A 14,120-nucleotide genomic window follows, 5' to 3' on the forward strand; every position below is an offset into this window, starting at 1 on the left:
GTGCTGCTAGGTAGAAGGCCTAGCTATGCTATTTTGATAAGAGTATGAGAACCTGGCCTACTTTCTGGGTCCCCAAGCACTTTAGGAAGGGAGGGGAGTGTGGACTCTAGAGCAGCGGTCCCCAACCTTTTTGGCACCAGAGACTGGTGCTCCTATGAGGATCTAATGCCTGATGATCTGAAGTGAAGCTGAGGTGGTGATGTTAGTGCTGGGGAGTGGCTACTAATACATATGAAGCTTTGTTCGCTTGCCTGCTGTTCACTTCCTGCTGTGCAGCCTGGTTCCTTACAGGCCACAGACCAGCGCTAGCCCAAGGCCCATGGCCTCTTGCTCTAGAGGGAGTGGCAGTTGTTTTTCTGCTTAAGCAAGGTCTCCAGCTGGATGGAGTTAATGGCTCAAAAGAGATGTTCTAGGAACAAGGTGGTGAAGGGGAGGAGATTTAAAAACTCCCATTTACTAATGGGATAGAATAAAAATGCTGCAAACAGGAAGGGTTTAGAAGCATCTACCCAAGGCAAGATTTCCTAACAAACTGTGGCTGCCCTATTGGTCCCACAGATCTTTCTTCTCCCACCATCCCCAGTTGAGACACATGGGATAAAAACTCCTCTAAAAATGCACATTTCTTTAGGATGACTAAAGAAATACTTACTACCCATTTACTCTTCTTATTCACTGATTTTATCAGATTGTCTTTATAGAATCACTGAGGTGGCAGAAAACATCTTATCATTTTAGAGCTGGAAACTGAGGCCCAAGAAAGCTAATGATTTGTTAAAGGCTAGATTGCAGATCTCCTGACTCTTTGTACCATGATTTCTACTGCTCCCAGGGTGGATCTTCAGATACCTATTAGACTGGATTCACTGGTCCATGGTAAAATAAGAAAAACAAGGACAATGTGGGATACTCTGAACAGAAATCAGATTGCTACCTTGTTCTGATTGCTTCCTCTTCACTTTGTTGATGAGGGGAGATTCCCATTCTAGAGTTTTCAATTTGGCTGAACAGATGATATTTGACACAGGACAGATGAAATCAACAGTGGTTTATTAGTTACATACACTGACAGCTCAGAGGAAGACACCACATGCCATGCAAGACCACATAGGAGTTGCACTTGAGAACAGAATGGACAACTATGAGTTGCAGGAGGCAGGCTTTGTAGTATCAAAAAGGCAGGCCTGTTTCCCATGGGAAGATGTGATGGGCTTGTTTGAATAATTCTGTGGGCTGGCAGGGAACTGAAGCCTGCTACTAAGGGATAAACAGGAACTATGCCTAGTCCCCATTATAAGAAGAGTTGATGAGAAGAACTTTTGGTTAGGCCACTTGAAGCCCTCCCAGTTTTTCAGGTGTTAAGATAGCCCACACTATTGAGTTTTAATTTTGGGCTAATTGAGGACTTATGCCACATACCTCTCCTTCCTTGGGAAGGCCTATACTTTCATTCTAAGGTTATACCTTTCTGCTGTTTGGAAGTGGTGGTGGTAGATGGTATGTGTGTTTTTAATGTTCTTAGTAGGCAAAAAAAATTGATAACCTTCTGTGGATCCTTATATTTTTTTTGGAAATGTGACTAGTCTATGGAATTAAAAAATCTTGGAACCACTGCTCTATGCTCTGTGCCTCCCCTAATCTCTAGCTAATGTCACCTCTGAGTGAAGTCGCTCCCTGAGTGAGGTCACTCCCTGAAGAACCTCATGTGTAGTTATAAAGTATGACAAAAATATAAATGTTATCTCTTAGAATGCAGGGTTGAGGATGAGAGGACAAAGCACCAATGGAGATATAATTTTCAGCATTTAAGGACTTTATTCATGGATGTTTAATTAATCAAATAATTAAAAGACATCATTGTTCTAGGCACAATGTTCTTAGCATAGGGCTAGACCTTGAGAATACAAAGATCAATAGAACACAATCTTTGCCTTCAGAGGCTTGTCCAGTGGGGGAGACAGAAATGGTATATAGATAATTAGAAAACAACAGGGTTGTCTATGGCCATGCCAACCTGAACACGCCAGATCCCATCTGATCTCAGAAGCTAAGCAAGGTTGGGCCTGGTTAGTACTTGGATGGGAGACTACCTAGGAAGACCAGGTGCTGTAGGCGTAACCCCCCAACCCCCCAAAACAAAAAAACAGCAGGATAAGAGCAGAAGTAAAGATGTGTATAGAGCATTGTGGGAGCCCAAAGGAGGCACAATTGATGACCCAGTCTGTTAGAGAGGACATGGAGGAAGTGAAGCATGAACTGAGTCTTTAAAGATGAATAGGAGTTTGCCAGGTATGGTAGATTGTTACATTAATGGTCTCTAACGAATCCTGGTATCTGTGCCCTTTATGTGACTGCCCTTCCACACCGATTCTGGGCTTGGCCATGTGCCTTGCTTTTGCCAGTGGGCTATCAGCAAATGTGATGGAAGCAGAAGCTTGGTAAGGGTTTGTACTTTAGGACTTGCCTTCTTGGAATTCAGTTGCCATGTGAGGAAGTTTGAGCTAGCCGCATGGAAAACTGAGGAGCTTCAGTTTATATCAACCAGTATTTGAAATTAGCTAGTCCCCAGTTCACCTGCCAGGGGGTCACAAAAGTATGTGTAATCCCAACTGATGTAACAGAGCAGAAATGAACCATTCCAGATAAGCTTACTATGGTGATTCTAAAACCTGAGTGCAAATTCTTTAATATTTCATTTGTGTCCCTTCTTGAATCTCAATGGGCTTGTGACTGCTTCATCCAATAGAATACTGCAGAACTGATGCTAAAAAGACTTGGCCTTAAAAAGCCATATAGCTTTGACTTTATTTGCTGGAACACTCACTCTTAGAGCCATCATGTAAGATGTCTGACTACCCTGAAGTCTCTATGCTGTAAGAAAGCCCTTAGTCACAGGGAGAAGCATTGTATAGGCACTTTGTGCAGTTCCAGGTGAACTTAGTCTTCAGAGTCATTTCAGCCCAGTCTTCAGATATGTAAATAAAGAAGAATTCAGATAATCTAAGTCCCAAGCTGTTTGTGTTGTTCCCCTAGCTTTTTGAATTTTCAAGCTGCCCCAGATATTGTGGGACAGAGACAAGTCTGAATTCCTGACCCATAGAATCCATGAGCTTAATAATATGGTGGTTGTTTTAAGCTTTTGTTTTAGGTGATTTGTTATATAACAGTAGATACCAGATACATAAATTTGTACCTCGGTGTGTGGTGCTGTCTTAAAAACCTAAACATGTGGCATTGGCTTTGGAACTGGATGGTGAGTGAAGGCTTGAATGAAAAGCAGCTAGGAGACTTTTGTGCAGGCTGGAGGAATAGTGAACAAACTGTTAGGAGAGGCTGGAAAAGTAGTAAGGACAATGGAAGCTGGATCAAGTGTGATTCTGTTATACAATGGTGAAACAATTGGTGAAAATGTTGCTTGTGGGAATTTAGGAGAAAGAAAATGTGCTTAATGAATTTGTGGATTTGGCTGAAGAGATCTAGAGGTAGAATGTTGAAAATGCCATTGGGGTGCTTCTAGCTGGCATGGATATTGTCAGAGAGGGATGAGTTAAATAAAGAAAAGAAAACTTGTTCTTATTTCCAGTCTTTATAATATAAGGAGGAAGCAAGAGAATTAAAATGTTAATGAACCATAATCAGACACTGCAATAAACTGATTGGCCCTGCATCCAGGCCAGGAAGACTCCTTCAGAACAAAGGACGATTTCTACTGGGGTTGTTAAAAGCCCATTCCCCACACCTATGCTAGGGAAACAGGAACAACAAAGTCATTCCCTGTGGCTAAAACCATGGGGAACCTATAGATTAAAGGCTAGGAACGGACAGCATGCCCTTCACTCTACATATTTTTACCTTTTCACTGCTGCATATTCTTCCCCTTCCTCATTGTATGTCTATATCAAAGGAAATGGAAACTAGAGAATGACATATAAACTGAATTCCCTAAACACCGAGGGTCTCTCTCAATGTTTTTACTCTTGTCTCTCTCACTGTCCTGGTCACTATTGTCACTGTCCCTCTCAGTGCCTTTACTCTGTCTCTCTCTCTGCCTCTCATGCTGTCCTTACGCTCTGCCTCTGAGATGAGACAACACTCTCTGGAGTATTACCCCTTTTCTAATAAACTGTCCTTTTGACTCTCACTTTGGCATGTGTGTTGAATTCTTTCTACACTCTCCACCAAAGGACTCTCTTCTCTCGGTGCAGGGCTTGGTCTCCCCACCAACTTGGGGAAATTTACCCTGTCCTACATCATTTCCAGCAGGCAACAGATTTTCAAAATAAGTACCAATCTAGGGGTAAAGAGTAATCAAGGGTATGACTGTAGAATCTTTGTTAAATCTTCTTAGAAGAAGATTTAAGATGGTGCCTAGTAGACCTTCTCAGTTAAACAAAAGGGTTTTTAAGAATATTAAGGATGTTGTCCTATAGCTGAAGTAGTGTCTTCTTGAAATTAATTATGTATGTGGCTTTTGGTGATTGAAGCGAACACAATAATACGGAAAACCCACAGTTTTAAAAAGTACTGTATTGGCAAAAACTATCAGTTTGGGCTAAAAGTTTTCAAAGTATTGTATTGGCAAAAACTATCAGTTAGAAGAGGCCTCTGGGCCCCCACCTTTCTATGGGCAGTAAGCTGGCCTAAATTCACATAGGCCTTTTCTTATGGAAAAGAAAATCCTCTCAGAGCCCAGAGGGTATAACTAGAAGCCAAGGAGAACTGGGCTTATTCAAGTAATACTTCCCACGTCCAGAGTAGCATTTCCGATAACAATGGCGGGCTGGATTTCAGAATTCCTTTGCATCAGTGATTGCTTCGGGCCTCCTATTTCTTCCCTTTTTAATGGGAGCATCTATTGAGGTTATGCTGTGCCTGCTTCACCACTGTATGCTGGGCATGTGGCGGGCAGATATCTTGTCTTCTTAGTTCACAGGTCTCTAGATCAAGAAGAGCCACACCTAGGGAGTTGTACCCCAGGGGACTCAGCCATACCCAGACCTGCTGCAGATTATGAGATCATGGACTTCGAGCTTGGTGTTGTGATTAAATACTACTTGAGTGTTTTGAGAAGGGTGGAGATATTTCACATGTGGGAAGGCTGTGCATCACTAAGGATAGACTGTGGGTAGACTGTGGCAGATTGCTGTTAATGGCCCCCCAGTGAGTCACACCTCTCCTACATTGATTTTGGGCTCAGCTATATGATATCCTTTGGCCAATGGTACTTCAGCAAATTTGTTACAGGCAGAGACTTTGTAAGTGCTTGCCCACCTAGGCTTGCTTCTTGGAACTTGGCTGCCACGTACAGAAACTCAAGCTAGCCATGTGGAGAGAGATGAACCGAAATGCTTTACCTGACAGCCCACCCAATTGCCAGACACTGAGTGAGCCCCTCTAGAATCATTCAGTCCCTAATCCACCTGTCATCTGACCACAAAAGCATGAAAGAGCCCAGCCAACTCCTTGTGGAGCATAGATGAGCCATCCCAGCTGATCCATTACCAAAGTGCTGACTCACAGAATTGTTGTTGCCTTCAGTTGCTAGCCTGAGTGGTTTGTTTTACAACAATAGATAAATAAACCAGGTGAAGAGAAGGAAGGGCATTTAAGATAGAGGAGACAACATGAAAAAAGGAATAGGAAAAAAAGCAAAGCGAAGTGGATATTGGAAAATACAGGCAATTTGGGGTTGCTCAAGGCAGTGAGTATTTAGAGGGGACACTGGAGAAATGGGGAAGAGCCAGTTGAGGAAGCCCTTGTCTGTTTGGATTTGGGTAGTGGGAAGTCAGCAAAAGTTTACAGGAAGGGTGTGAAATGCTCAGATAGATGCATTCCTTAGAATGATAACTGTGGAGGCAGTGCGGGGGATGAACATAGGGCCACATGAACTCTGTGTTGCCCAGGTGGTTCTTTACTCTTGTAGTATTCAGAGCAGTTGTGAGGAGGTAGAAGGCAGCTTCTGGGGAAACAGGTGGTATGATAAACTCTTCCTTGAAGTCAGGGTCCATATTTATCTTGTTTACTGCTGTATCCCCAGGGTCTCCTGGTCCTGGCACAAGGTAGATTCTAAGTAAATATTTTCGAGTGAACATAAGAAATAATAAGAGCAAGTATTGTAGGTACTGCCCATGAGGCAAAAAAGGAGAGAAGTCCAAGGATGGTTTGAGAGAAAGCAGTGGTTTTTCTGGAAAGAAGAAGAAAGGCATTCCCAACAGAGGCAATCTCAGAAGCAAAGGTGTGGAGTGTGAAGTATGTTTGGGGAACTGCACATTCTGAAGTTCCATGGAGTGGTTTGAGCACGGAGTTGGGGGGGTGGTGGTGCCTGAGATGCAGGTATAGAGGGAGAAGAGGCCAGATCACAAAAGACTGGATTTATAAGGCTAAAGATTTTAGACTTTATTCTGTAAGCAGTGGGGAGCCATAGAAGGCTCTAAAGCAGGGAGAAGTGTGATGAGACTCGCATTTTAGAGAGATGAGTGGAAACTAAGGGAATAGTGTGGGATTGGAAGGACGCATAGGAGTGGATGCAGAGCAACTGGGAGCATAGGTAGTTCAGCTGAGGAGATGAAGTCCTGAAATTCTGCTCTTGCTCCAGAAACAGTGGAGATGGAGGAGTTGGGACAGATAAGGGAGACCTATATCAGAAAATTCACAGTACATAGGCCCTTCCTGGATGTGTTTGGTGAAGTGTCACCAGAACTCCCAGGTTTCTGGAGTGGCTGCTTTGAAGGATGAGAAGAGATGAGGTGGCTTTGGGGTGATAAATCACAAGTTCAGTGTTGGCCATGTTAAGCTTGAGATACCTCTGGGACACGCACATGAAGAGGTCCAGGCTGGGGCTGAGAAGCAAGATCTGAGTGGAAGACGATATCTGGTTGGTGTTGGCAAATAGGTGGTAATGAGCATACAGGGAGCATTGTAGGCCTGGAACCCAGGACAGGACCTGAAAGAGCACCGATATTTAATAGAATAGCAGCAGCAAAGGAGTATGAAGAGAACCAGAGGGATTGTCGAACCAGGACAGAGCCACACCCTGGAAATGGGCAAGTTTCAGTGAAGAGTGGTCAGTGGTGTCAAGCAAAGACTAAAATGTATGCCATTAGATTTAGCAACAAGGAGGTCACCTGATAAGGACAGTTCAGAAGTGGGTGGGAGCTGAAGCCTGAGCTCATTGTTTAAAAATATAGGTTTTGTTATTATTTAGGTATGGCAAGGCCAACAGATCGGGAGATGATTGCCATATTATATTTATAGGTTCCAAGAGGAAGGGGCACACCACCCATGGGGATCCAGACTGGGAAGCACCAGGTTTGGTGAGAAGGCAGAGAAAGAAAGGGAAGTTGTAGTCAAGAGCTTTTATTGTGGTTTCCGAGGGAAGAAATGGATGAGGCACGGTCAACAGATTTTGGATTGGCTAGTATGAATAATTTTGGCAGGCTCTGATTGTCTCCAATTGCCCTGGGATGATTAGAGTAGGTGGCTAGTGGCCTGGAGTGTGAATGCCTAATAAGGGAGATGGTTGAGGGTGTTTGATGGTTGAGTACCCTAAAATCTGATTGGTTAATTAAATTAGATTGGTTGAATTAGATTGGTTGGCTTGCATTTGAAAGGTGCATTTGTGGGTGAGTGGTTTCCTGTCTCTAGGAATTGCCTAACCCTGGGAGAGGCAGTCATCCCAGACATTAATGCATCAGAATATAGAAAATAAAAGCTGGTTAATATAGACATGATTGGGGAATGAGTAGGAAGAGAAGACTGAAGATGTAAAGCAGAGGATCCTTATAAGCAAGGGGCTGCTTATGGGCTTCCTCTTCTTTTGAGCATGGTTAGAAGTGGAGAGGTAGGTTGCTGACTTTTCTCAGGGTAGTTGAGAGAGGGCTAGCATCACCCATTAAGGTCAAGACCTGCCTTCTGGTAAGATCTTGCTGCTGCCTGTCTACTGGGCAGCCGCATCTGGCAAAGATGCTCAATGGCATGGGTCTAGCCTAAGTCTCAGGGTTTTGGCTTGTCTGAGCTCTGCTCTTCCTAGTCTGTATAAAGTCCAGGGAGGGTCAGAAAGGGCTGAGAGGGGAGAATAGCCCTCTGAGTCCTAAGTCTCTCCAGTAAAGTGGAAACAAATTAATTTTTTTGCAGGTATAGCTGTGCCCAGGGATAAAGAAGACTCATCCCTGTGGAATGTGAGCAGAGTTAGCATTTTTTTATTGGCCTTTGGAGGAAAAAAATAGAGGCAGAGATCCCATAACTGTCTGAGACCACATCCACCTCAACTTTCCAGAGTCAGGACCCATCTCAAGCAAAACTGCTTTGTAAGCAAGTTGTTGCCTCCTGATTTACAAGCTCATCATATCCCTAATGTCTTCTGAAGATGCTGACAATTACCCAACACCCCTTGCTAGCTGGCATCAGCCAATAGAACTGTAGCATGTAAATGAAGTATCCTGCTGTTGCTCTGGGTCAGGCTACTCCCAAGTGAGGGAAAATCCATTTTTAGAATGGAGAAAAGGAAACAAATCTGAAATATTTTGTTTATGGTGGAGGTATTTCTGCTGATTGCTGGCAGGAAGGAAAGGAGGAGAATGTTGATGGAGAATGTTCAAAAAGTGCATTGTGTAGGAATGCATGTGTTTCAGCTTCTCTGGGTGAGAGCATGGGGTGTGGTCTAGGAGTCCATGTGATGGTGAGTCCGTGTGTGTGTGTGGGTGTGTGTGTGTGTGCACGTGAGTGTGTCAGGGGGTAGGGGAGGTGGCTTGAGCTATCTGCTTACCCAGGTCCACCTCATGGTTAGAAGTGGAGAGGGACCCTCTCTTCAGTTTGCCTAGGCAGATCTTTTTATAGCTAAGAGCTATTGGAGGAATGGGCAGACCTGGGGGGAGTGACTCCAAGCATGAAATCTTTCTTAGGGCAAATCCTGGAAATCATCTTCTCTTGACTTCACCTACATCCCACGTCATTCATCCAAGTTTGAATTCTACCTATAAAATGCTTCTTGGGAGCCAGCTCTTCCTCTCCATCCTCATCGACACAGTCCTACCCCTAGTATTCATTTTCTCTCTCTCTATTTTTTTAGAGTCAAAAGGAAAATTTAGTAGAAAAGTGATAACACTCCATAGACAGAGTATGGTCTCCTCTCAGAGGCAGAGTGAGAAGGACTAAGAGACAAGGACAGTGAGAGAGACAGAGTAAAGAGTACTGAGAGAAAGAAGGTGAGATGATGGATCCTGAGTGTTTGAGGAATTTAGTTTATTATCATTCTTTAGTTCCTGTGAGTTATAGTTTAAAAGACTTTGTTAACCCATTCTTTTGATATGGACATACAGTGAGGAAGGGGAAGAGTATGTGGTGTGAAAAGGTAAGAATATGTAGAGTGAAAGGCCTGTTGGCAGTTCCCAGACTTTAATACCTAGGTTCCCTGTGGTTTTAGCCATAGAGAATGAATGATTTTATTTTGTGTAGGGCAGTCACTTAAAGACTCTTGATTTTCTTGTTTCCCCTTCACAGGTGTGGGAAATGGGTTGTTCTCAATCTCAGTAGAGATCTTCCTTTATTCCACAGGTGTCCTCCTGGCCTGGCTGCAGGGCTGATCAGCATATTGCAGTCTCTGAATGTAGCTTGATTTAACATTTTTAATTCTCTTGCCTTTTCCCTACATTATTCCCTGCCTCAGAGTTTATTCTCTTTTTCTTAAGGGGATAAAGGTCAGTCTTCTGTAACTTCTTCAAAGCTAAGATAAGGCTGTAGTCCCTGCCTACCAGGAATAAAAATCTCTTGAAGTCTATCCTAAGGGCCCCAGAGACAAAGAATGGTGAAATTGTTCCAGCATGTAGAAGTGGTAGAAAGCCTTGTAGCCCATCCTGTTGTAGCTGAAAGGTGCTGCACAGTTTTTTAATTTGGAATACAGACGGGGTCCCTCAGCAGGTCTTTTCTGTAATTCTGATGCTGAGTCAGAGAAGTTAGAAGAAAAGTAGGAAAAGTAGATAAGACTGGTGGACTCCTGCTCAGTTAGAGAACAAATCTCTCATGAGCCCCCTAGAAATGGCATCAACCTTTTGCCCAAGGCCAATTGATCTGAAATGTTGCAGGATACTCGGACAGAGAGATGGGACACCAAGGCAATAAGCAGGAAGTAGTGTTTATTGGTACTGGCACCGGCTCAGCGGATTCACATCCAAAGGCTGAGTCTCGATTGCAGCGGGCCTTCCCTTATATACACGTCTTATATTTCCTCATAGTAAAGTGTATTTCGATTGGTTAGTGGGCTGTAAGGGGAGTGACTGACCAGGGCCAGTGGTCTGTGCCATGTCAGCTGTATCACTGAAAAGTCCCTTACCTATTATGGGAAGGGAAGTGAACAACCTTTAACCATTATAGGAAACAGCTTGGCCTCTACTACCACAGCATGGCATAGGGAAATAAATCTCAGTTACTCTCAGATGAGAGGAGCTGTGTGCTCTTGGGTGGGACGAGTTTATGTCCTTTGGTCCCTTCGTGGTCAACCAGAAAAGATGTTGCAGGACAGGGCAAATTTCCCTGAGTGGGGGGAGACAAAGCTCTGTACTGAGAGAAGAGGGTCCTTTGGTGGAGAGTGTTGAAAGAATTCAACACACACCAAAGTGAGAGTCAAAAGGAAAGTTTATTAGAAAAGGGGTTACACTCCACAGACAGAGTGTGGTCTCCTCTCAGAGGCAGTGAGTGAGAGGGACTTAGAGAGACAAGGACAGTGAGAGGGACAGAGTAAAGAGTACTGAGAGACGGTAAGAGGGACCTCATTTCTCTTGATTGGACTATTGCAGTAGCCTGCTAGCTGGCCTCCTGCTTCCAGTCTCTTATTTCACATTCCTACCAGAGTGATTTCCCCCTAAACCATGTTAAAATTTTTTTTTTGTATACCTAAAAAAATTTGTAATACATTTATGTAGTTCTTGATGAAATGATGTGAAGGAACATGGAGTAAAAAGTCCTGTCCTCTAGCTATTGGTAGAATTGTTAACATTCGTGTGTCCTTCCAGAAATATTCCATGAGTATAACAGTATTAGCAAATCTGTTCTTTTTGGGGGAGATAAGGAGTGCACATAAATGTAGTCTATTATACATTTTGTTGTACATCTTGCCTTTTTACATTGAACAATGTCTGTTGTGGATCATTCTGTATCAAAGGTTGATTTATTCTTCTATCAGTTGTATAATTCCATTTATGGTCATATTACAGTATATTTAACCAGTACCCTCTCAGTGGCTATTTAGGTGATTTACAGACTATATTATTATAATGTTTCAATGAATGATTTATACAAATGTAATTTTACATGTGTTTAATCTATCAAATTCCTTAGGATTTGAATGTCTTTAAATATTATTATTAAATGTTTAATTCAAATGAAATTATTACATGTATTCTCTTTGCAAAAGATGAACAAGTTTATATCTTCAGTTCAGACTCTTTCCCACTGATCACCTGTTACTTAGTATATCCACAAGGATATCTCAAATCCTTTTCCTAAATTGACCTCCAGTCTTTTCCACTGTGTAAATGGGATCTCCATCCACACAGTTGCTTAAGCCAAAAACCCTGTCATTGTCTATGATTACTTCATTTCCCTCACTGCTTCTCCCATCCACTTTCTTCTCACTGCTTCTCCCATCCACTTGCTTCTCCCATCCACCTTCCATATAGCTCTTTTTTGCCTACTTCTCTCCAAGCTTTTGCATTGGTACTTTTTAATTCCACAGCCCTTACAGCTGCAGCCTTCCACAGAAATAATTTCACTGCCACCACACAAAGCCTATATGATCTCTTTCATCTGGACTATTGCACTCATAAAAAGAGTGAATGGCTTATGAAGCACCTGCTTTGTGCCAGACACCATTCTAAGTGTATTACAAACGCTAGTTCCTTTTATCCTCAAAATTACCCTCAGGTTAGGTGTCCTATTATTAGTCCCATTTTACAAATGAGGAAAGTGAGTCAGAGAGAAGTTCATCAACTGGTAAAAGGCTGAACTCTTCAACACTCTTTTCTACTATTCTTTGAATCTCCTAAATAATTCCCTTGCTTCTGCTTGTGCCCCTTATAGGCCAATTCTCCAAATTGAATTCCTTTTTAGATATAAAGCAGATCAAGTCCCATCCCTCTTTAAAACTTCAAATGGCTCAACATTTTCATATTTATCTTAGAACACTACTCAGATTTCTACACAAGACTGCACGTGTAGGTCCCAAGTCTCTCTCTGCCTTACTAACATCACCTTCCTCACCAGCATCACACTCAACAGTCTCTCTTTTGGTCCCTGGGTATGTCTGGAGACATTTTCGGTTGTTCACAACTGGGGCGGGGAAAGGGGCTACTGGCATCTAGTAGGAAGAGGCCAAGGTTGCTGCTATACATCCTACAATGCACAGGATAATGCCTATAGCAAGGAATTATCTGGCCCAAAATGTTGATCGTTGATAAACCCTGCTCTCAAAATCACTGCTCTGTATCTTCACATGATTCATTCATTTTCATTACTTTAGATGTTTGTTGAAAATATGGCCTCCCCAGAAATCTCTCCCTGATTCTCTTATTTAAAGGAGTACTAGCCCCACACATGTGAAATTCATTTCCTCAGTCACACTAGCTACATTTCAAAGCTCACTATTCAGTGTGGCTAATGGCTACCATGTTGGACAGTGAAGATATAAAACATTTCCATCATTGCAGAAATTTCTATTGGACTGCATTGTTCTAGAACTTGGTCACATTATATTATTATTATTTAATTTTTATTTATTTTCATAATTTAAAAAATCAATTACATTTGACATACAATTTATATTAGTTTTGGGTGTACAACCTAGTGATTAGATATTTATATAACTTACAAAGTGATCACTCCAATAAATCAAGTACCATACATAGTTATTATAGTATTATTGGCTGTATTTCCTATGCTGTATTTTACAAGTCCGTGACTGTTGTTATAACTGGCAATTTGTACATCTTAATCCCTTCTCCCTATTCACCCATTCCCCCAAACTCGCTCCTCTCTGAACAACCATTAAAATCTTCTCTGAATCTATGAGTTTGTTTCTGTTATGTTTGTTCATTTAGTTTTTTTTTTTTTTTAGATTCCAAATATAAGTGAAATCATATGGTATTTGTCTTTGTCTGACTTATTTCACTTAGCATAATACTCTTTAGGTTCATCCATGTTGTTGCAAATGGCAAGATTTTGTTCCTTTTTTTTTATAGCTGAGTAATTTTCCATTGTATGTATGTACCACATCTCCTTTATTCACTCGTCTATTGATGGACACAGGTTGCTTCCATATCTTGGCTTTTGTAAATAGTGCTGCATTGAACATAGAGGTGTACATATCTTTTCAAATTAGTGTTTTGGATTTCTTCAGATACATACTCAGAAGTGGAACTGCTGGGAAATAAGGTAGTTCTATTTTTAATTTTCTGAGGAAACTCCATACTGTTTTTTATAGTGGCTGCACCAATTTGCAATCCCACCAATAGTACCTGAGGGTTCCCTTTTTGCCACATCCTCACTGACACTTGTTTGTTGATTTATTGATAATAGCCATTCTGACAGGTGTGAAGTGATATCTCATTGTGGTTTTAATTTACACTTCTCTGATGATTATTTATTTTTATTATGGTGAAATTGGTTAATGATCATTTCAAAGATATGATTCAACAATAAGTAGTATATATTTTGCACAGTATGTTCACTGCCCATAGTTAAGATTTCTATCTGTCACCACATATTTGACCCCTTTTTACCACATCTACTTCTCCCCTCCCCCTCCCCTCTATAACTACCAGTCTATTGTCCATGCCTATGAGTCTCTGGTGTTTGTCGTGTTGTTTGTTGCTTTTAGGTTTATATCCCATCTATAAGTGATATCGTGATTTTCAACTTTTTGTGTCTGACTTATTTCTCTTAGCATGATTATCTCAAAGTCCATCCATTTTGTTGCAAATGGCAGTATTTCATCTCTTCTTATGGCCGAGTAATATTCCATTGTATATATGTACCACGGCTTCTTTATCCAATCATCTGTTGTAGGACATTACAGTTGCTTCCATATCCTGGACACCATGAATAATGCTGCTATGAACATCGGTATGCAA

The 14,120-nt window shown here is 41.8% G+C and overlaps 1 long non-coding RNA gene and 1 pseudogene across 1 annotated transcript in view; both read left to right on the forward strand.

Annotated features, from left to right (window-relative positions):
- LOC120605714 (uncharacterized) overlaps positions 1–14,120 on the forward strand; it is a 98,656-nt gene that overhangs the window by 44,019 nt on the left and 40,517 nt on the right. The gene's annotated exons all lie outside the window — the stretch shown is intronic.
- On the forward strand, positions 1,997–2,115 carry LOC120605734 (uncharacterized; annotated as a pseudogene).

This window comes from Pteropus medius, unplaced genomic scaffold (assembly GCF_902729225.1).
Source record: "Pteropus medius unplaced genomic scaffold, Ma_sr-lr_union100, whole genome shotgun sequence".
Lineage (NCBI taxonomy): Eukaryota > Metazoa > Chordata > Mammalia > Chiroptera > Pteropodidae > Pteropus > Pteropus medius.